General features: G+C 44.3%; 1 protein-coding gene and 1 long non-coding RNA gene across 2 annotated transcripts in view; both read right to left on the minus strand.

The window, feature by feature from the left end:
• Positions 1-7,581, minus strand: part of LOC128299473 (uncharacterized) — a 46,393-nt gene extending 38,812 nt beyond the window's left edge. The window contains exon 1 of the mRNA XM_053035455.1: positions 7,430-7,581. The gene's annotated coding sequence lies outside the window, so the exon portion shown is untranslated. The remainder of the gene's footprint in view (positions 1-7,429) is intronic.
• Positions 7,582-12,985: 5,404 nt separating this feature from the next.
• LOC128298352 (uncharacterized) overlaps positions 12,986-14,178 on the minus strand; it is a 106,427-nt gene continuing 105,234 nt past the window's right edge. Inside the window, exon 3 of the long non-coding RNA XR_008287264.1 lies at positions 12,986-13,045. This is a non-coding gene — a long non-coding RNA (uncharacterized LOC128298352). The remainder of the gene's footprint in view (positions 13,046-14,178) is intronic.

Genomic DNA, 14,178 nt, shown 5'->3' on the forward strand with positions numbered 1-14,178 from the left:
GTCGAGTGAAAATCAATACACTCCGGACAAGAATTTGCTATTCAGCAGGGAATGAAACTGGCAAAAAAAGAAGTGAACAGGAATTCACACAAAAAACACACACACCAACGCAAGGGCAAAGGAAGAAAATGTCATTTAAAATGCATCATGCATGCGATAAGATGATATCATCGTATGGTGTTTTTTTTCCTTCTATCCCTCGCTTTCGTCGGGCGGAAAGGATGAAATCGAACGAATCGGACACACACACTGACTGTGGGGGTAAGCCGCAAAGATGTGGATCGATACCGGAAGGGAAGGGGGGGGAAACTCTCTGTCTCATGTGCAAGCAGGCGACTATCATCCCCTATCGACGCATCATAAATCACAAGAGCGATTTAAGTGAACGTCGAACACAAAAATACAGCCAAGAAAAAACACACACACAGATTAAACCCACACTGGCCTCATGACGGTAGGAAAGGAAAGTAAGAAAAAAAATGTTTCATTTCCGAATGCGACGGAATTTGTCAGGCCATTTGTCATACAATCGAGAGAGAGCATTAGCACCGGGGGATGAAAACTGTTTTCTTTTTCATCATAATGGTGGGAAAAACGTACACTTGCGTGGTTTAAATGAGTTGGAAAATCTTGTGTGTGAAAGGAGTAAATTTGGCTCTTGGGTTTTCTTGGCTTTATATTATCCTCAAGGTTTTGCCCAAGGTAACAAACTTCACCACTTGGGTAGAAATAAACGGCAATCCCATTTACCAATCGGCCTAGGTCTGTTGAATTAAACCGAAATCTTTAGAAAAGGTAAGTCTCGCCATACGTGAGCTTCAGAATTTTCAACATAAGAGTGCAAAGTTAAATAATTGTTAGACGTATCGAGAATGATTACGAAATTCTGCTGCTGAATATCTGAAATCCTTCCAATACAAATACAATCAAAGATAAATGTCAAAATTATGTCTAAGATGTCCACGTCAAGATTGTCTATTAAGAGACCTGAATAAACCTAAGACTGAAGCAAAAGATAAGGATCATCATTTTAGGGAGTATTATTAAAATGTATTACAGACAATTTATATTAATAAGGTAAGCAAGTTTAAGTAGTCCAAGAATAATCGAGCAGACATTGAGGAGTGTCTTGAAGCTGAGATACACATCCTGAAGTATTTCTTCTAACCTGCTGTATGTCATATGACTTCTTCTTAATAATTGCTTGTCGAATTTGCCTGAATATGTCATATAAAATGATAATATTGTACAATGAATCTTGAATTAATTATAGATAATGACTTTAAGAGCATCAACTTGGAAAGATGCTTTGACTTTCCGAATTTTGAGGCACTCAACATCAAAATGCATACCAAAATAAACTGTTTCCATCCATCACATACCTCATTAAACAACATTCAAATAGAACATTGTACTTGTAAAAAAGGCCTGTGCCTGTGATAAAGCCTATGATACCCCCCTACAACACGCACAATGCAGGCAATCAAGAATTGTGCCTCTTCCAGAGTGTCAAGACGCGGACATTAAGCTGACGTTTTTTGTAAGACTTATTTTTCGCAAACAATTTGGCCGGTCATCATGTTGGCCGGCAGTGAAGAAGCCGATTTACGAATACGAATACGTTGCTCGGTTCGGCATAACTACACAATTAGTGGTTGATTTCTCTAGCTCGTTGTTAAGTGTTGCTTTTCTAATTTGAAACGCATGAACATTTTAACTACAAGCAAATGAACAACGAAAAAAAAACACGCGTAGAATAAATACAAAACCGAGAGAGGGGAAGAACAGCACAGCGATTCTGATGCATTCCGACGATTTAGCTCCAAACGGCTGCGCCATAATGCTTGGGGGAGGTGTTTTCCGTTCCGACCGGTTGAATAGGCACGAATAATTCTTAAAACCTCCCTGGTATTTTTTTGTGAGTATTTGTTGCTTCCCCGACAAAAGGGGTCGGGGAGATTCATCGATCAAGGGAAGATAGTTTTCCTTTTAATCTCCACCGACTTTCCGGGGCGCGTCGAGAGTTTGGGTTTGCGTTTGGTCAGCTGGTGTGTGGTGTTGGACCAACAACACCCAGGGCCCTGCTTGCGTCCAATAACCGGACAAGGGCCACTTACGGGGTATTTCTTGCTCGTTTTTCTGCTTCGCTTCTTCTCCTCCCTCTCCACTTCAAAACCAATGCGCTGGCAATGAAATCCAACGATCCGGCGGGTGGTGGGCAGAAGAGGGAAAGGAAGGGATAAAAAATCAACATCAAATCAATAAGAATGTGGTGTACGGCGGGTGTGCAGTTGGTGGGTTGGTGGAAGTGGAACACAACCGAGAAGTGACTGTTCGAAATTGCTCCATTGCCGTTTGGTTCGATCGGGTCAGAAAACGATCGTTTTTATGCGCCGTTACCACCTCCCCTTCATCCACCGCGAGATGGAGTTACGCCCGTGGAATGGTTTGTGGGGGTACAAGGCGAAGAATAAGCTCCAAGAGGGGCCCCGGTTTCGGTACTCGAGATCGCTTCCACCCGATCCGCGGACCGATCGGTTGATCTCCTTCCGATCCCGCGCCCGTGTGCACTTTCTTCCAAACGAGTGGAGTTTGGCTTCTTTTGCTGCCTCTTGTGATCGTTCTCTCCCATTTTCTCGGTGGTTACACCTCGCTCTATCTTTAGCTTGATCTCTTCTTCAAAGCTACGCGATCATTCCTCCGGTTTCCTCCCGTTGGATCGCTGCGTACCTCCGCATCCTGGAATGCTCTTTGGACGCTCGAGCTGTACCTTCCCTTTGGTTCGTTTTGTTTCTTTTTCTTTCCCTCGTTCCCTCGTTCCCTGTTTCGAGAACCGTCCAGTCTTCTCACCGCACAGAGCGAGTGCAGCGATTTATCTCCCGAAACCGGGCTCTCCATTGCTTTGCCCGGTCCTTTCTTGCCGTTTCCTTCAATTTCCCATGCTTCGGGTTCACCCATCGGTACACAGCGCGCCGCGTTACAGCGTTGCCAGGTTTTCTTTTTGTGTTGCGCGCTGCGTCAAAAACGGCCGCGGCGCGACGTGACTACGAACCGTTTCCAGCCTTGCTCGAAAATTTCGGCCTGCGAAGGGCGGACGAGGCCGTAGAAAAAAAGGGAAAACCACCCCTGGTAGGTGAAGGGACGGGACGGAACGGAGCGGGGTGTTGTAGGGTGATGAAGCGGTGGTCGTAGCAGCTTCCAGCAGCAGAAGATGAAAAGTTGCTGCTCACAAGAACGGAGAGCCATCTAGCGGCGCATATACGTATACTCCGAGCGAAAGAGAAGAGGTTGATGAACGCCGCGAGATGAGATCTCACTCGAGCGATCAGCGTGTATGTGTGTGAGAGAGAGAGAGTCAGAGAGACTAATACACAAGAAGAAAAGAAAAAAAAAGCGCGTTCTAGTCCCACAAAAAAGGCCGATTTGTGTGTTTCTTACCTCGGCCTGTTTTTTTTTCGGTTTTGTAAGCCTAAACAACACCCCAAAAACGGTGTACGTGTACACAAATACACAAATACAACCGCAGCAAGCACAGCATCCCCGTGAATGCTCTCGCACAAAACGCGCGCACACACGGGCATATTTTTTTCTTCGATCCGCACGTTTGCCCGTTCATCCCTAGAGCGATTTATCCCAACACTAACACACATGCAACATGGAATGGGTAAAATGTCGCACCCATACACGCAACTGAAGGGTGGTGTGTATTTACGGGCCCAGAAGAAGCCTATGAAATGATGACTGTGGAACAAAGCAATCCGCATTCATTCCAAAATGTTCCTAATCGTGCTTTCTCTCTCTTTCACCCAGCGTTAGGAGGGGGTGGTGTTTTGGTGTTTTTGTTCTGCTTCTACCTGTATCGCTGCTCGCTTTTCCTCGAGTGGGGCAGCTGTGGGAGCCACACACACACACACACACACACACACACACACATATAGGAGGGCAAGATTTATCTTCCACAAAGGTATTTTTCAACTGCTCTGGCTCTGTGCATCATCGTGCATCGAGTGGCCGGTGGTCATTGGTTTTCTAGGAAAAAAGTTTTCGATACCTTTCATCCACTCCTACCCTTCACCAATCAACCCCCTTTTCCACCAAGATCCACTTAGGTGCAGAGCTTCCCCCGCCTGGGAGAAAAGATAGTTTTAAGATTTACCTTCACATCTTAAAGCTCCCGCAAGGTTGCCGCAAGATACTTTAGGGAACTTTCTTCAAAAATCTCACCCTCATTCCATCTCATTCGCACCCATTCCACAAACCACTGGGGTGGTTTTTCGCACTTGACCCGCTGCTAGGGGTTTCGTTCGGTCGGCTCACACTTCACTCACACGCGGCCACCTTCTTATGCTAACTGTTTTTCGTTTTATTCTTCTTTCCCGCTGTTCCCTGCTATTCACCTGGGGATGTCTTGGGGATCTTGTTTTTTCTTTCTCCGATTTCTGACTTTGAAGTGAGTTTGGAGATGATGTTTTACTGCTAAATACACCACCGTTGTGCTTGCATCTTTTGGGTGCTTATTTCTTCACATCCGGATGGAGGGAGGGAAAGGGCTTTCCAGCATGGAAAAGAAGCGATGGGTAGATGAGCCAAAAAGCGCACACGAACACCTCCTCGCACCCTGTATCCGGCGGTGTTGCAAGAGTGAGTTGCTTTGATGTGTGTTTGCTATATGTGCTGCTAAAACGTGTACAAACGGCAGCCGTTGGTATGACTACCCTCTCGCTACATCTCTCTGTTGTTGTGACTATCTTCCCCCTTTTACGAGCATCATCTTCTCATCGCAACATAAAAATTACATTTTTATGTGTCTTTTCTCTAACCTTCACTGTGTGAAGGATCTTGTTTTTTGGTTTTTAATTTCATAAATCGTTTTGCTCTTCGGCAAGGCGGGTTTCATAGGCATTTCGTGGTTTAGTTGAGCACCACTTGGACACAACTTGCGACTTCAGTGGTACACGCCACTTCACAAAGGAGATGAATTTTTACTTCAACCTCTCACACCCGTTCCTCACAATCTCGTCGTTGATGTTTAGAAAAAAGTGAAAGGTTTCCACACAATTCCACGTCCCAATCGGCGGTGACTTGATGTGGGGGTGGTGGGGAGGCTTGATGATGACAGCCGCGAATGTGAAAGCTCTGCTGGGAAAAACTAGCCAGCACCAAACACTAACGAACGGCGCTCGATCGGCAGTAATTGCATCCCGGCACACTATCGGTGGGATGCCCTATCACTCTTTTCCCAGCAATTAATTCCGTTCCGTTGCGTGAAGTACAAATTAGCGTTTCCACGAAAATGATCACATCAGGTTGGGAGACGGAGAAGACGGAGCGCTTTTTACACGTTTGCGCTATTAACCGCTGCATTGGTTTTGAAATCATCGCAAGTTTGTTGTTTGTTGTTTGCTCCCTTTTTTTTCACAGTCCACGTTTCTAGGGACCAGGGCAATAACACTCTTTTCCTTACAAATACACTTCTTATACACTCTCGCCTTACCGCGGTAAGCAGTTAACCACACTGGTTGTAATATTTTACGAGCTTTAGGTTAATGTTTGCAGATAAATTATCGGTATTTTTTTTATTCCATCGTGGAATTTCTCACCCCATCAACGGGGGACACTTTGCTCTGAGGCGCTCGCACTCGCGTTATTAGCATCGGCGGATTAACTGGAACATTTAGCAGCATTAAACACGATAAATGTGACACCTTTCCGTTAAAATAAACACATTATTTTCGATTGCGCACGACACATCGTGGAACGGGGTTTGGGCGGACCATTGGCGGTGGTTGGTTCTGTTTAGGCTGCGTACTTTCCTTCCACCACTCTCTCTTGTACGCACGAAGGAAATTTTCCTTTCCAGAGGATACGGCAGGATACAGAGACGAAACATTTACCCACCACGCAGCGATGGAAATTATTCAAAAGAGTTGACAGACATTTTTTTGTTTGCCTCATTTCTCTGCTGTTTTGCTCAGTTTTACTATCGATTTTCCAATCATTTTCCATCGTAAATAATAAAAAGGAAAGAAATTAAGGATAGCAAAAAAGTGGATGATGATGCATGGAAAAGAGTGTACAATAAATGTAGGGGAGTGGGAAAAAAAACGTTCCATCAGAAAAAGTTAGCCCTTGTAAACAAAATGGCCATCTTTGACATTTTTTTCCCTTCCGATGCCTCTCCGAATTTCGGCAACTCTCATTCTCTAGAATTTCATTAAAAAAAAAAGCACTCCTTTCTTCTCCGTTATGATTTCATCTCTCTCGCTCTCCCGCGCTCACGCGCTCTCGCGATTGAGAACGAAACAAAGGTACCAATACCGACCGATAGAGGGCGCCTCGGTCGTTGGTGAAAAAGAGAATGCACATTAAAAAAAATACGCGAAGGAGGAATTCGCGTACTCCTGCACTCCTTCTGGTTTTTCTTGCCCCATTTTGAAAGTGTTGAAAAAAGAAACAGAGAACTGAAAATTTGTACCACAATAATTTGATCACGCACACACACACACGGGGAAAATAAAAGGATTTCAACTGACCCATTTGCGCATTTATTTGCACACCGAATGTTGGTTCTCATCGAATCCGTTGATGATGGTGATGATGATGCACAAGAGGACACGAACCGTCAGCTTCAGCTCCGTTCGATGATGTTTGATATATCTCTTTTTCCTATTGTGTCACGTTGATGTTGCTCCTTCTTTACCGACGGCTTTTTGCCGCTGCGATCTGTCGGCGGCACGGACGGGTATCTTTCGGCCAATTTTCACGCGCGCTACACCAACAATTTGCATTCTTTGCCCCTTTTTGCTTTTGCTTCATCCTTTACTTGGGACTCTTCTCGAACCCGCGCCGCATTAGACACGGACATTTGCATACACACATCCACACCGCGCACAGCACGCACGCACAAACACTGTTGGCCCCGCACCACCACGCAGCCAAGGCGCGTGGTGTACACCTGGTTTAACTTCCCCCGGGAGTCAGAAGAAATCCCCACAAGCTTTTATCATTCCACCCCTCAACGAATCAACTTCTCCACAAACAAACACAGACACACCGACACACACACACGCACACATGCACCTTTCAGGCTTGTGTCGTTAATCCGCGTCACCTCTTGTGCGCCACTCCCGGGGCCACCCCCGCAATGGGAAAAAGGGGTTGAAAGATTTCGCGTACTACAAAATATTCACCTTTTTTTTCTCATTAAAAACACACACACACAGTGGCAAAAAAAAACACACATACACACACACACACATACACAACCCACCGCCCGTTGGGTGGTCGTTTTTTGCGTGCTGCTTCTTCATCTATGCGCACCCTCGCATGCTGCAATCAAGAAGTATCGCGCTTCCTAACAACCCCCCGTTACCAAAAACCATACAAACACACACATATACATACACAAGTACACACAAGAAAAACCTACACATTGGGCTAAAGATCATCACCATCCACCGTACACACGGGCGAAAAAGGACGTCGGCGGTGTCCTGGTTGGTTTGAGTCGTCTGCTATTGAAACACCATTGAAACACAGCATACAACGACGACCATCTACACACACACACACACTCACACACTCTCTGCCCGCAGGATTTTGTCCCCGGTGCACCACCCCGGTGTATGTTGGAAGTGCATACACGCGCGCGCCCGTTCCGTTCGTACCGTGTACGCACTCTGCAACGGTTTGTTCGAAAATGAATGGCAAAAGTGAGCGCATGAATGGTTCACCGTTGTGAGCTGTTGTGAACGGAAAAGAGAGCGAGAGCGAGAGCGAAACCACACCACTTCTTTATGCTACCGCGCTCTCACCAGAGAGAGAGTGAGATTCATGCTGCAGCTCTTTCTGGCCGAGCGGAGTTGCGTGCGGTGATGCTCTATCGCGGTAGTCTCTGACATTCCTCGAATTTTGTACACAAATTGTGTGCATAATGTGCAGTATTTAGATAGAATTTTAAAGAAATAAGTAATTATGCTAAAGAGAGCATAATGTTTGGAGTAAAACGTATTCAAATTTGTAAGTTAAATTTAAAATTTTTCCACTTTAAGAAAAAGACTCACGCTCTAAAGAGCACCAAAATGCAGAGCAGAGAGCGCCTTTACGTGTGCGTTGGAGTGTAGCACAACCGTGCAGCATTCCGTCCGTGAGCTGGGAGAAGCATTCTAGCATAAAAGCTGGGAGCATAGAATTTTTACGCTATTTTCTCTCCTGGTGGCACACACACCACCACCATCAGCAATGTTTGAATGATTTTCTCTACGCAAACACACACACTTAGAGCATGGAATTGTTTCAAACGCGTTTGAGACACGCACACACACACGTCTAGTACATTCCCAGAGCAGCAGTAGCAGGCTCGGTTTATGCTCAGTTAAATTGACAGGCAAGCATGAAGAAGAAACGAAAAATCCAAACACGCCAAAAACTAAACCAAATCAACGTCGAACCATCGCGGCACTTTTGCCCAAAAAAACTCCACCGAGACTACTGCGTGTCTGTGTGTGTGTGTATGAGGTGCTTGGGGAGGCAAACGAGTTGCTCGGTGACTGGCACTGGAATTGGAACTGGAATTGGAGAAGAAATACCCCAAAAAACCCCTAACCAGCACCCGGACTGGACTAAACGGCGCGTGACTGACTCACGGTTCACGGATCACCAGAGAGGGGAGAGGGGGGGTAGGTAGCGCTTTGTCCATTTCCTCAAAAACAAAAAAAAACAAGCGAGCCAAACATTAACCCATCCCGCGTGCGGATGTGTATGTAAAAAAAGGCCCAATACCTCCGGAGAAAAGAAGGTGTTGTCCGACGAAGCATTATGAAAACGAAGAGCCACCCCAAAAAAAAAGGGACAGGAGTGGGTGAAACGGAACGAAACAAAAGAAATGATGTGCGGCTCTTGGGGTGAATTATGTTTACCCATCACGGGTGAAGCACCCCCCCCCCCCCCCACATTGAAGGGTGGAAATTTGATTCAGTCTAAATCGCGCACGGCTTAATGAAAAATTCAACTTCCACGGTGTGCGAGTTCCGGGACAAGGGCAGACAGAAAGAACCGAACCGAACCGAAAATTGGGGGAATTGGGTGTTGTTTCTAGTCCGGGGGAGAGGGGTGCTTTTTTTTGTCATTCGTTGGCGGACACAAATTAGGAACAACCTTCACGTTGGCCACCCGGAAATGCATTTGTTTGGCGTTTGCACCCCAGAGTGTCTCCCTGGGTCAGTTGAACAGCGCAGAAAGGATGGATGAATATGGGATCGGCAACAGTGGTCGGCTGGGCGCGCTATAATGATGCAGAGTAGGTGAGAAGGTTGAGGTGGTAATTAATTTGTCATAAGCCCTCCACTGGACCTGCCTGTTTGTGTGTGTCTCGCCACACCACGGCGAAAGGTGAGAGCGAATGAGCATTTTATGATTATTTTATTTCTAACGTAACTTTTTAAATGCACCTTTTTTTCCCCCATGGCTTTGGGACGGGAGTAACGAACCATTCCCCATTGGTGGCCGATTCCAAGAGGGATGGAATTTTGTTTCGGCTTGGGAGTAAAAAAAAGGTATGCAAAGTTCACTTTCCATTATTATCTAGGACGGTTCCCGTGCTTTTTGGTGGTTTAATGTGGGACGCAGTATGGAAGGGGGGGAGCAAAAGCGAAATGAGGGAAATAACAGGCCTCTGGTGCTGATAAGCAGCACTGACGGTACTGATGGCCCATTTGCAAGCGTGTAAAGGTGGTAATGAATATCAAAAGTCCTACATGAAGAAATTCTTTTCGTTTACGAGTTTCATCTGCGTAGAAGTGAGGTTAAGAAAGGAATTGTTATATTTTTGCCTTTTTTTGTTTTGTCTTGCAGTTAAACAGTACCAAGTACCAAGATAGCACATTGCTCATTAACGTTGTATTAAACTCCCGCAGTAACAATGTTAAAGGCGTGGATGTTGTTTATTAGAACAAAAGAGGAACATTTTGATGTTACAAATATTTCAACCAATATTAAATATAAATACTAAAAAATCATCTTACTTTATAATTCTTCGTCCATTTGGGCCACGAATCTCATGGAACTTGTTGTCCTCCTGATTCTGACTTCAAACCATTTTCAATTTAATTGTTTGCAGTACATAAAGCATGTTTAAATAACGAACTGAATGTAAATGCACTTAAACTGGTTTATCTTCACGTATCGAACTCGCTTTGGAGTATTCTACTCGTCTTAGAATGTCAACACGAGTGTTATTGTTTGTAGTAGATAAGTGAAATAAGATAACATAATTTATTAATTGTTTAAAATACCTTTACTGATAAGCTTTAGCACTGTTTAACAATACTAAAACCATGTGGTTGATAGACAAGCACCTCGTTTTGACGTTTAAACCTGACTGCATTCATTGGTGACAGCAGTTCGACGAGAATTCTCCAAGATAAGTTCGTTATGTAGGAGTAAACAGTAATGAATTCTTGTACTTGTTTGTGGTTATTATTCAAAACGAATATGCTATTGTACATTACACGCTATCTTGAAACTATCTTCGAAAGATACAAGAAAACTTCCCTTCAAATTCTAGATTATTCAGCTTAAAGGGTGTCCCCGAAAGTATAAGCACGATTTCTAAATGACGTATCTAGTAAACGGAGGGCGTAAAACAGCTGATTCTTGATATGCTTGATTGCTTACATTCAGAGCTACTAGCTAGTGCATTAAAACTAATTTTTTCAATAGCGTCTGTTGAAATGCGAGGCATTTCCGTTGAAAAGCGCAAAAGCATTCTGCACAATTTTTTTTTTTGAAATAGTACAAAACACTCCACAAATTCTATTTATCAAATAAACATTAAGTTTCGGGAACAGGTTTTTTTTAATCTAACTTTTAAATCGTGCTTATACTTTCTGGGACACCCTTTAAGCTCCACCGTATCACTGACCAATATTCCATTGTCTAACACTGTGGTAAAGAGTCATTCTCAAGGTTTTGTAAATAACAAAATCGAACATAATTTGAGTTAAAATATTTAAGATGTGAATTCTTAACGAAAAATGTCCTCCATTGGCAAGTTTTATGGCACGGAATGCGAATAATACACATTGCTTGAGTAGAGAATTTATTAAACAGGACGACATTCTGACGACATTGGGTCATAAGTTAATATGCAATTTTGAAGTTTATTTTGTGTGGTTTAAAAAAACTAAAACACAAATTTTTAGAAATTACAATACAGTTTCAGTTGAAGTTACATCCTGCTGGAGATTCCTTTTTATGACGACGAGATAACGCCAATATAATTCCGAAAAGAAATGTATAATGTTTCATTATAAATTACTCTACTTAATTTCAACATCCACCCATTAAGAACGCAGCATAAATCAAGAAATTGGAGTTTTAATTCAGCTGGTGCTGACCAGCTGTTCCTCCCTCGTGTGCTCACTCTCCTTCAGAGGGTTAACGCAGATTAATACGTTATTCAGCAGCCATCCGATATATACAACGTTCTACCAAACGCTCTCCACACCACACGTCCAAAACACCCATAAACTAATTCGCAATAAAAAAAAAACACTGTTCATCAAATGCAGTACAAATTAAATTTTTAATTCATGCATTTCGGTTGATTCTTCGGGACCACTCCCGGCTTTTGAGCATGGGATATTGGCGTGTAAAGCGTGTTTGAGCACTTTAAACTTCTCGTAGAGACACTGACATTGCTGCAGTGCGCTTCCACCACCGAGACTGTTCCCATCCAGAGACGCAAGGTTGGCGGCCGAATTCCACCGCGTGCCAAAGTGTATTATCGTGAGCGAATTTGACCAAACTTCTGCCCGTCAGGTGCCAATGGCCCTTGCAAGCTTTAAAAAAAAACACACCGAGATATCCACGAGATATTTTTCCACGTCGAGTAATGTTTCCCTCGAGGACGGGCTGTGGAAGAGGCTGCATGACGGGCAGCGTGACAAAACGTGAACAAAAATCATATCAAACCCCAGCAGCAGCAGCAGCAGCAGCATATCTTAAGCCATGGACAGCATCTTAAGTAATCAAAACTCTTGATGAACGACAATCAGACCACTCTGGCGTGGTGGTGGTGGTTTATTCTGGGTGTTTTTTATTTTTCGCTCTGGCATCTCTTGAAAAATGCTAGAGACGCGTGTATAGAATGTCTCCCCCGGTACAAGTGGGATGGAAAAATGGTGTAAGATTGCTGCTTTTCCATTCGTTAACCTCCAAAAAATTCATCACGTACCACCACCGACTCGTAATGGTTTCGCGCTGTTCTTAGGGCGCTATGGTTGGAAAATGCGCGTCTCACAGGCGCGACGACCTGGTCACCAACAAAAAAAAAAAGCTGTCGATTTTTGTTATTAAAAGTAATCATAATCGTGACGTGATGTGGATGGGTGCGTCTTTTTGAGATGGTTTTCGCTTTTTTTTCTCGCTGTTCCTTGAGCTCTTCCCACCATCTTCAATTCCTTCCTCTGGTTGCTTTAGACAGTGGAAGCTTCTTTTTTTTACGGCCGGCACACAAATGTCCCTATCTGAGAGCGTTTTTCCGAGCCCGAACACGTCATGATGGACTTTTTTACGATCGGGACCGTTTGGCTTGTAACCTTATTCGGGGATGGGGGATTTTTTTTTACGACAAGAACCACCGTGCTTCCATCCATACGGGTGAGAATTGGAAAGCTTTTGGCCAATCAACATGCCGGACGACGGTTTAACACACACGTTTACGACCCAATCGTGTGTGTGAAGGTATCTAGCACCCCAAAAAATGGTTTCATTTGTTTTATTGTAGCAAAGTCAAACAGTAGCTTTCCGACGGCTCGAAATGCATATTAACAATTTAATTGTAATCTTCTTTACCTTCCAATGTGCTGGATAGAACCATCTTCATAAATTCCCTATCATCGTAGAATAGAAGTTTGCTTCCTATACCTGCCTTTTTGGGTTTGCCGCGCTCCGCTGACAGAATATTGAGTTGTTGACGGAAAATGCCACCATATGTGCGGAAGGGACACTCACAAATGTTCACGCCAAGCTCGTGGGTCGTGTGCTGAAATAAAAGCGAAAAAAAAAGAAACAAACATAAAAAATACTTTTCTTGATGGCTTTGGCTTGATGGACACCCCTGGAATTGGTGGTAAAACCGGCAAAGAGCAAACACGTGCCAATTGCCGCGGTAAATTATTATATTGCAAGCAATATTATGTATTTTATTCATTGGTCTAATGTTTACTTAAATTTTTGTTGTTTAAATTGTTAATTTAAACTCCAAAAATGTATCTTTTAATGCCTTTCTGTAAAAAGGGACACGCTGGTTTTGGTCCATAGTATTCACAGACAATTCGAACCACTCGACCCGAATTGTCCTCTATATCAACACATCCTTGCCGAAATTGCAATCGCACACGCGCGGAATGGATTTTGCTCGCTTCATATCACGATGAAGTGAACCTTTCAACCCCGGAAGGTTAGTGGTGGCTGGGCTCTCCGGCAGTATCGAATTATCGCATAACCCCTGCACCAAAATTCGGAACAAAAACAGCAGCAGCCAAAAGGGGCGACGCTTTTCCCTGTTTTTTTCCCGTGCAGCGAGCAACCGATGACGACCGCCGGGGGTGCGGCCACACACTTTTATCAACGATGGCGAAATCTTGGAAAACTATCGTCGAAAACTGCGCCGTAACCATATTTATATCCCTCATCCCGTGAAGGGGGATGAGTGCCGGTAGCGAATGTGTGTGTGGCCAGCAATAATAACCGAAACCAGTGGCATAAACCACCGCATCAAGTTACGAGAGCCCGAACCGATTGTTGCGACCGCTGGGTGATCTCCGGGTTTTGTCTCTGATGTCCCGAAAGCAGGGACATGTGCTGCGCTGCGCACAGCCGTGTAATTGAAGGAAGCACATAATTCAATGCTGACCGAGGAATAAATGTACTTACCCGGGTGTATCGAGGAGCGAATGATACCCTTGCAAGCGGCGCTTCGAACGAGGCGGAGCGCAACTTGTGGAAAGAATTCGAATGAGTTTGATTACATTTATGACGCGCTTATCAGCGTGCCTGCATCATTATCGTCGGCGCCTCATCATAGCCGTCATCAGCAGTCCCGGGACAGGCTGAGATGATCACATGATGCCAGGCTGTATGTGTGTGCTATTAAATTCATTAGTTCCACCGTGG

Source organism: Anopheles moucheti, chromosome 2 (genome assembly GCF_943734755.1).
Source record: "Anopheles moucheti chromosome 2, idAnoMoucSN_F20_07, whole genome shotgun sequence".
Classification (NCBI taxonomy): domain Eukaryota; kingdom Metazoa; phylum Arthropoda; class Insecta; order Diptera; family Culicidae; genus Anopheles; species Anopheles moucheti.